At 50.1% G+C, this 9,122-nt stretch overlaps 2 long non-coding RNA genes across 2 annotated transcripts in view; one reads left to right on the top strand and one right to left on the bottom strand.

The window, feature by feature from the left end:
- The window catches only part of LOC114009720 (uncharacterized), a 24,655-nt gene extending 20,969 nt beyond the window's left edge, over positions 1-3,686 (top strand). The window contains exon 3 of the long non-coding RNA XR_003551105.1: positions 2,671-3,686. This is a non-coding gene — a long non-coding RNA (uncharacterized LOC114009720). The remainder of the gene's footprint in view (positions 1-2,670) is intronic.
- Positions 1-9,122, bottom strand: part of LOC114009721 (uncharacterized) — a 17,072-nt gene that overhangs the window by 7,150 nt on the left and 800 nt on the right. The gene's annotated exons all lie outside the window — the stretch shown is intronic.

Here is a 9,122-nt window from a genome sequence, read left to right as displayed (position 1 = left end):
TAAGCCACTGGGTCCGGGACACAAACCGTGGTCGACTACGTGGGAGTCCAGCGACATAGCCATTACGCTAACTGCTGGTTCCCTCCTTCCAATAATTCTTAAGTTGTACATTCCAAAATCACATTTTCTTCTATCAAAAACAGGGACAGGGTGGTGGTAGCCAGACAGTGGCACAGCAATAAAACACAATGCAGCATTCTACAAGGCAGACCCACGTAGGAAGGTTGCTGGTTCGTGACTAGAGACTTCTCTGAGTACGCCAGGTATGGGTGTGCCCATGGCTCAGCTGACTGAGCTGGGGTATGGATCATGGCATCAAGTCTGTAACAGGTGCTGTCTGTCTATCTCTGTCTGTGTCTACCTTAAGGGGGCCAGCAGGTGCTATAATGGTTAAGGTGCTAGACTCCCACAAGGTCAACCGGGGTTCAAGTCCCTGACCTAGCGGCTTGAAACACACCAGGCGTGTGCATGGGTGCCCAAAATCCAGAGAGAAGAATGGAGAAGGGATTGTGGCATAGCCATCCCTCCTTGGGATGGTTTCTCTCTGTCTCTGTGTCTTCAGCAAGCACATGCAGGAAAAAAAAAAAAATTAAAAATCTCTTTAAGAAAAAAAAAGGAGAAAAAGATGGGATCAGCAGTTGGCATAATGGCTATGTTGCTGGACTCCCTTGTGGTTGACCACAGTTCGAGTCCCAGACCCAGTGGTTTAAACTCACACCGGGCGCATGTGCATGCATGCCCAAGATCCTGAGAGGAGAATGGAGGAGAAGAGATTGTGGCATGGCCATTCCCTCTGGGGGGTGATTTCTTGCTTTCTGTCTCTCTCTGTCTTTCTGGCAAGCACACACACCCTATAGCAAAAACCTCTCCAAAAAAGAAAATAGGGCCAGCATGTGGCATGGAGGTTAAGGCACTGGATCTCACATGGCTGGCTTCCCAGTTCAAGTCCCCAACCCAGCAGCTTGAAAATCACATGAGACATGTATGCATATGTGCCCAAAGTCCTGAGAGGAGCCTGGAGGAGAGGGGATTGCTGTGTGGCCATTCTCCCTGGGGGTGAGATTTCACACTTTCTCCCTCTGTCTCTCTCTGGTGAGCATACAGACCCTATAGCAAAAAGACTAAATAAAAATAATAAAATGAAAATTAAAACATACTGAGAAATGTGGCAAAAACTACAAAAGGAAGAAAGTCTAGGTTGTGGCCTTGTATACACAAACTGATTTCTTCCCATCCCTAACCTTCAAACTTGTCACAGTCTCATAATTTATGACTCAAACTGTTATTTAACCATGAAAAAAGACAAACCAGTAAATTAGAGACCGAATGACTTACAATTTATTTCATTCAACTGAGCTAATCTCCTAATAAGGGCGTGTATAATAACAAGTCATGCTATATCTATTCTGGAAGATGTGAGCATTGCAGAAAAAGCACACGGTGACTGCAAATCCCAACTTGCTGAGATTTGTCCTCAGAAGGATAAGTGCCTGGTCCTAGGCCGAGCCACCTAGCAGTTTGTTAAAGGAACCTTCACATGTGGGCACTGTAATAAGTTGCAGTCTCCACTCTCAGGCTGACCAGGTTCAAGTCCTAGCACTGCGACGTCCTAGGTAAGCAAGAGACACACCCCATCCCTTAGCCTTTCCTCTGTGATATAACAGTAACAATACCCATCTCCTGGGGTTGCTGTTAGGACGGACGAGCAGAGCACTTGGCATATACAATGCATGCGAGCCCCCCCTTCCCCACCAAAAAAGCAACTCCGTCAACTTTTGTTCTATGTTAAGCAGTAATTGGCAAGACCAAGAAGAAGGCTGGAGGCCCCACAAAGTGGGATTCCATGGAGCCACTGGAGCATAGTCAAGTATCCCAAGCAAGAGAGAGAAGAGGGTCCCAGAGGAGGCCCAGGCAGCTGGCGGGTGGAGCGTTGGATGGGAAAGCCAAGGACAGCTACTGGCAGCCAGGGAGTCCGTGTGGGTGGGAGGACGCAGGGGGCTGCACTCCAGTCTCTCCGCATTAGCTCAATGTGGCTGCATCCCCACCCTTGCATGTGTTCATCCGTACATGACACTGAGCACACCCTGGCCCAGCCGCCCCCACTGTGTGCAAGGCACTGTCTGAGTGGAGGGCTGCCGCGGGAACCGGCATAAGAAGCCATGGTTGCCCTCCCAGGCTTTATAACTGGGTGCAACTGCCCCAATTCAGACATCTGTCCTGACTTCAGAGCCTTTTTTTAAAAAATATTTTAAAGAAGAAAAGCAAAGCGTTCAAAACATGTTCTAGAAACAGGAGCACCAAGTGAATCACCAAGTGAATCTTGATAATGTTGAGGGGACATTATTTAATTTTTAGGTGAAATGATAACGTGGCAAAGTTTCGCAAGAGTCCATTTTTGGAGAAACACTATAATACTGACTTTCATTTAGATAAAATGATATGTTCTGATGGTTAAGATTTATTTCACAGCTGTACAGGAGGCAGAGAGGTGAGCGATGCTATAAAACAGAGCTGTGCGTTGGTGATAGGCAGCTAGGTGATGGGTACAGATGGGGCTCATTACTCTCCTGTCCCCTGCATGTATTTCAAAGTTCCCATAATGCAGTATCTCAGGTTCATAAATGCCGAGCATTTGTAACCCAGCGATTCTTGTCTTACTGGTTCTTACAGCATATTTACTTCCTGAAGACATGTGCTCTTGGATAAGAGATGAGACTATGGGAACATCTGTCAGAAGGAGAACGGATGGGGTGACCCCACTCAGGGTCAGAAAAGCATCTTAAACTCCCCTCCCACACCTGTGTGAGGACCAAGAATGGGGTCTCCTGGGCCGGGAAAAAAGCACTCAGTGGGACTGGTGTCCGTCTGGACACTGCTTTTAAGCTCAGTGAAAATTATTTTTAAATTGGTTTCAATGTATTTCAAACCACGATCAACTATTTTCCTCAGTAGAAAGCCATTATAAACAGAGTGGGCAAATTAGTCAACCTTTCTCACTTCATTTTTCACAACTAGAAAAGGGGGGTAACCACACACATCCTATACCCACAGGCGTGAGGATACACGAGCCTGATGCGCGTTGAGCACCGGGACCGTAAGCACTGACAGGGGCAGCCAATCCGTGGGTTTGGTAAACGTCAGTGTCAGCCTCTGAGGGTCACAGGGGAGCAGGCCCATCTTGAGTGTTCAGCTTGGTTGTAGATGCTGTCCTTAAACATCTAAACGAAACCGATATCAAGGCACGTGTGCTCGGAAACCTCTCTGAGCCATGCGTCCTGCTGGGGGCAAGTCATGACTGGTCTCCCTTCTGCTCTGGGAAGAACAAGCTACCTGGGCTGGAGGCCCCCAGCTTGCTTGCTTTCTGAGGAATGACTTGAAAGACAAGGAGTGGGCACTGCCTACCCTGGGCCATGACTTCGAGGGCAAGACGGATCCTAAAAAGGCAGATTGCAGCAGATCAAAAGGCAGGGCTCAGGATGCACCAGTCAGACAGCAAGCCCTGTACCCACAGACATCTCCCCAAAGGGAGTGGTCACAGGCAAGCAGCCCTTGGAGGCCTCCAGACACCAGGGGGCAGCACAACACACTTTCCCAAATAGGAGGGCCCTGCCAAATGGCTGGTAAGGTGATTTGGCAAGAGAGACACTTTCAGTGGCATGGTGGTAAAGGCAGGTGGATCCTACATGGCTGGCTATGCAGTTTGAGTCCCAGACCCAGTGGCTTGAAAAACCACACCAGGCACATGTTAAGTGCATGCCCCAAATCCTGAGAGAATGGAGAAGGGATTGTGGCATGGCCAAATCCCAGGGGGTGCTTTCTCGCTTTCTCCCCTACCCCTCACCCCCAGGATCACAGGTTCCTATAGCAAATTGGGGAGGGGGGGGATAAAAAGAGATACTTCTGAGAACAAATGTAAATAGTCATGGCTTGCAGAGGAATTCCGAGAGTGGCAGGTAGTTGCCAGCATGACCAGTTCCTGAGTCTTCCCTACTTGCCCCCAGGCCCCTGGGAGAGGGTCTCCTGTGAGACAAACTTCAGTCAGAAGAGGGAGCCACAGGTGACAAGACCGGAGGAGGCACGGAAATGAAAGCAGAAGGTAGGCCGTGGAAGTTAGGCCGTGGCACTGACAGATCAGCCATGCCACGGCGTTGGGTTCCTGCTCCAAATCACCTGCCAACTGGGAACTTTTGTTCTATGTTAAGCAGTAATTGGCAAGACCAAGAAGAAGGCTGGAGGCCCCACAAAGTGGGATTCCATGGAGCCACTGGAGCATAGTCAAGTATCCCAAGCAAGAGAGAGAAGAGGGTCCCAGAGGAGGCCCAGGCAGCTGGCGGGTGGAGCGTTGGATGGGAAAGCCAAGGACAGCTACTGGCAGCCAGGGAGTCCGTGTGGGTGGGAGGACGCAGGGGGCTGCACTCCAGTCTCTCCGCATTAGCTCAATGTGGCTGCATCCCCACCCTTGCATGTGTTCATCCGTACATGACACTGAGCACACCCTGGCCCAGCCGCCCCCACTGTGTGCAAGGCACTGTCTGAGTGGAGGGCTGCCGCGGGAACCGGCATAAGAAGCCATGGTTGCCCTCCCAGGCTTTATAACTGGGTGCAACTGCCCCAATTCAGACATCTGTCCTGACTTCAGAGCCTTTTTTTAAAAAATATTTTAAAGAAGAAAAGCAAAGCGTTCAAAACATGTTCTAGAAACAGGAGCACCAAGTGAATCACCAAGTGAATCTTGATAATGTTGAGGGGACATTATTTAATTTTTAGGTGAAATGATAACGTGGCAAAGTTTCGCAAGAGTCCATTTTTGGAGAAACACTATAATACTGACTTTCATTTAGATAAAATGATATGTTCTGATGGTTAAGATTTATTTCACAGCTGTACAGGAGGCAGAGAGGTGAGCGATGCTATAAAACAGAGCTGTGCGTTGGTGATAGGCAGCTAGGTGATGGGTACAGATGGGGCTCATTACTCTCCTGTCCCCTGCATGTATTTCAAAGTTCCCATAATGCAGTATCTCAGGTTCATAAATGCCGAGCATTTGTAACCCAGCGATTCTTGTCTTACTGGTTCTTACAGCATATTTACTTCCTGAAGACATGTGCTCTTGGATAAGAGATGAGACTATGGGAACATCTGTCAGAAGGAGAACGGATGGGGTGACCCCACTCAGGGTCAGAAAAGCATCTTAAACTCCCCTCCCACACCTGTGTGAGGACCAAGAATGGGGTCTCCTGGGCCGGGAAAAAAGCACTCAGTGGGACTGGTGTCCGTCTGGACACTGCTTTTAAGCTCAGTGAAAATTATTTTTAAATTGGTTTCAATGTATTTCAAACCACGATCAACTATTTTCCTCAGTAGAAAGCCATTATAAACAGAGTGGGCAAATTAGTCAACCTTTCTCACTTCATTTTTCACAACTAGAAAAGGGGGGTAACCACACACATCCTATACCCACAGGCGTGAGGATACACGAGCCTGATGCGCGTTGAGCACCGGGACCGTAAGCACTGACAGGGGCAGCCAATCCGTGGGTTTGGTAAACGTCAGTGTCAGCCTCTGAGGGTCACAGGGGAGCAGGCCCATCTTGAGTGTTCAGCTTGGTTGTAGATGCTGTCCTTAAACATCTAAACGAAACCGATATCAAGGCACGTGTGCTCGGAAACCTCTCTGAGCCATGCGTCCTGCTGGGGGCAAGTCATGACTGGTCTCCCTTCTGCTCTGGGAAGAACAAGCTACCTGGGCTGGAGGCCCCCAGCTTGCTTGCTTTCTGAGGAATGACTTGAAAGACAAGGAGTGGGCACTGCCTACCCTGGGCCATGACTTCGAGGGCAAGACGGATCCTAAAAAGGCAGATTGCAGCAGATCAAAAGGCAGGGCTCAGGATGCACCAGTCAGACAGCAAGCCCTGTACCCACAGACATCTCCCCAAAGGGAGTGGTCACAGGCAAGCAGCCCTTGGAGGCCTCCAGACACCAGGGGGCAGCACAACACACTTTCCCAAATAGGAGGGCCCTGCCAAATGGCTGGGAAGGTGATTTGGCAAGAGAGACACTTTCAGTGGCATGGTGGTAAAGGCAGGTGGATCCTACATGGCTGGCTATGCAGTTTGAGTCCCAGACCCAGTGGCTTGAAAAACCACACCAGGCACATGTTAAGTGCATGCCCCAAATCCTGAGAGAATGGAGAAGGGATTGTGGCATGGCCAAATCCCAGGGGGTGCTTTCTCGCTTTCTCCCCTACCCCTCACCCCCAGGATCACAGGTTCCTATAGCAAATTGGGGAGGGGGGGGATAAAAAGAGATACTTCTGAGAACAAATGTAAATAGTCATGGCTTGCAGAGGAATTCCGAGAGTGGCAGGTAGTTGCCAGCATGACCAGTTCCTGAGTCTTCCCTACTTGCCCCCAGGCCCCTGGGAGAGGGTCTCCTGTGAGACAAACTTCAGTCAGAAGAGGGAGCCACAGGTGACAAGACCGGAGGAGGCACGGAAATGAAAGCAGAAGGTAGGCCGTGGCACTGACAGATCAGCCATGCCACGGCGTTGGGTTCCTGCTCCAAATCACCTGCCAACTGGGAGGATGAAGGATTCTGACTGAGCTTCACATCTTAGTCTCTGCTTGACACACTCCACTGGAACTAGAGGAGACTGCCTCAGCACCCCCTTTTCTCTGTGCCTCCTCCAAGAGGGAACAGGAAGGAGAGTAGAGAGCTAGAGACAAAGTTCAGATGTTCTCTGTAGGTCCCAAAGAATGTTCTCAAAAGGCCCTTGGGCTTTGGGGACCTTTGAAATGTATTTAAGAGATTGTCCTAAGCTTCTGGAAGCCCCCTGGCTCCAAAAAAGAAAGCAACCTCCTGCAGTGAGACCTTGAATGCAGGGTCCAAGAGCAAGGGCTTTGGAGTCAATATGCCTAGGTTCAAATCCCAGTTCTGCTATCGATTAGCTGTTACATTGGGCAAGGCACTTAACCCTTGTTTCCTCCCCTGTAAAATGAGGACAATGGCTTTACAGGGCAGAATTGTTGCTCAGAACACCAGAAAGCCTTCAACTAATGTAGCAAGGATCCTCCTCGGCCCAAAGGGAAGTGCTACTACTGACCCGTGGAGTTCTGGAAGAAATCAACACACTACAACGTGAGGCAACATTTGAAGGAAGTAGGATGTTTTCACACAAAGTAGCCTAGACACATGTGGAGTACTGCCCTTAAGGCAGACCCCAAACCTCAAAGATTTGTGCCACTTTTCATCAAAAAATAGCCCCCAGAGCCCACCAGGCTACCGAGGCGTATTAAGTCAGGGTTGGGAATGGGTCTGCCTTGTTTTTTCCTGAAGGGGTAGAAAGGGAAGGGGATACTTTGGGTTTTGTACAAGACTAGCAGAGGGCAGCACTCAAATCCAAGCGCATAGGTCAGAAGCTGCAAGGCAGGCTGGCCGCCCTGGAGGTGAACCCGCCACCCCTTTCTGAGCCCAGGCCAGCACCAGTGGTGTGAGGAGCCCATCTCGGGCCTCTCTGAGCAGGACTGGGTTTCCCTGGGATGGGGACGAAAGGGTTACACAGGCTCTGGGCTCTGAGGGAAGGCAGCTTAGCTATAAACAGTGATCTGAGGGAGGGAAGGAGGGAGGGAGCTGACACAGGATGTGGCCAGGGCTCGAGCTGTCTGATTATTAACTTCACTTTTATTTGGAGGGGGATTCGATTCTCTGTTTTACTTCTCATCAAGGAAGTGAAAGCCCAGGTCTCGGAGGAGCCTGGTTTCAAATTGTTTTGTCACAGCTCATTTATTTTTCCTCTTAAATAAATAAACAAAATCACCTCTTTGTTTTCCTCTTAATGAGCATTCAGCAAATCATCTGTGGGTGAAGCATGAAGGGGGTTTTCTGGAGTCCTTCATGGGGGAACTTTTGGCTTCTTTAAAATGGAAAAAAAAAAAAAAAGTCTCTCTACTTAGCATAGGCTTCTCCAAGACTCTCAAGTCCCTTTCCTTTCTGTCTTCTCATGAAATCCCAACCTAGGCAAGACAAGAGTCTGAAATCCTGCCCTCAAGCCCAGTCAAGCCTCTTAGACCTTTGGCTGGTCCTTGGAGCCTGACCTGCTAATGGCTGTCCAGTCTCAAGCTCCAACCACGAGACCACACAGAGGAAGCAGTGAGCACGGGGCCTGGTGGTTGGTCTTAGTTGAGTTCAGACCCATGGTTTTTGTTCCTAGGGCACCCTGATATTTCCACTAAAAATAACTTAAAGCAGTTAAACACACAAAAGGATTTCATTACAAGACTTAAGAAAACATCATTACCCATTCTTTTGCCCAAGGTTCAAAATATTTGGGAACTTTGTTTCCAATACCAAAATCCTGATAAAAACCCATTCATTAATTTCCTGATCCCCTGGCAACAGCCCTTTCTGAATGACCTGCAGGGAGGACACACAGACCAACAATGCATGGTCCCTACCCTTGTGGGTTCCCACACTTCAGTAGGGAGCATGCAGCCACTAAGACTGAAAGGAAGAGAGTCCGAGAGCAGAGGCTAATGGTCTCCAGGTGGGCAGAGGAGGGCAGAGGCAGATTCTGATGTTAACCAAAGGGAAATTGAAGGCTCGTGGATAGGGCTGATACTGAAGCTGGACCTTGACGGTCTGATGACACTAAGAGTATCGGCTTCTAGAAATAAAGATACTTCTGAGACACGATGACTGTGGCTCCTCGGGTGGTCGGGCGGGATTGAGACCATGGCCACTGAGCTCCAGGCCTCCAGACCCTGACCCCGGCTTGGAGACTGGGGCGGCCTGTGGAGACAAGAGCTGTCCAACAAGCCCTGACGGGCACCAAGGCCTGCTTTAACTGCCTCTGACGAGAAGCTCTCCACGATAAGGCAAAAAGAAGGGGCTGGAACGACTCCAGTTCGCCGACGAAGGCCGGCCCGGCCCTGCTAGTGGGATGACATCTCCAAACCCCCGGGGAAGGCTGCTTGAAGTTCTTGGAAGTTCCTCCCCATTCCCATGGCATCCCGGGGTCCAAACCTACGCCCGCCCGCAGCCGGCCTTCCCGGCCAGGGCTCCCCAGAGGCGACGGCACCGGGCGTCGCTGGCGGCGGTGGGAGCGAGCGGCGGCCCGGCCCGGCC

This window comes from Tupaia chinensis, unplaced genomic scaffold (assembly GCF_000334495.1).
Source record: "Tupaia chinensis unplaced genomic scaffold, TupChi_1.0 Scaffold000609_1, whole genome shotgun sequence".
Lineage (NCBI taxonomy): Eukaryota > Metazoa > Chordata > Mammalia > Scandentia > Tupaiidae > Tupaia > Tupaia belangeri.
This window is presented reverse-complemented; position numbering and strand designations above follow the sequence as displayed.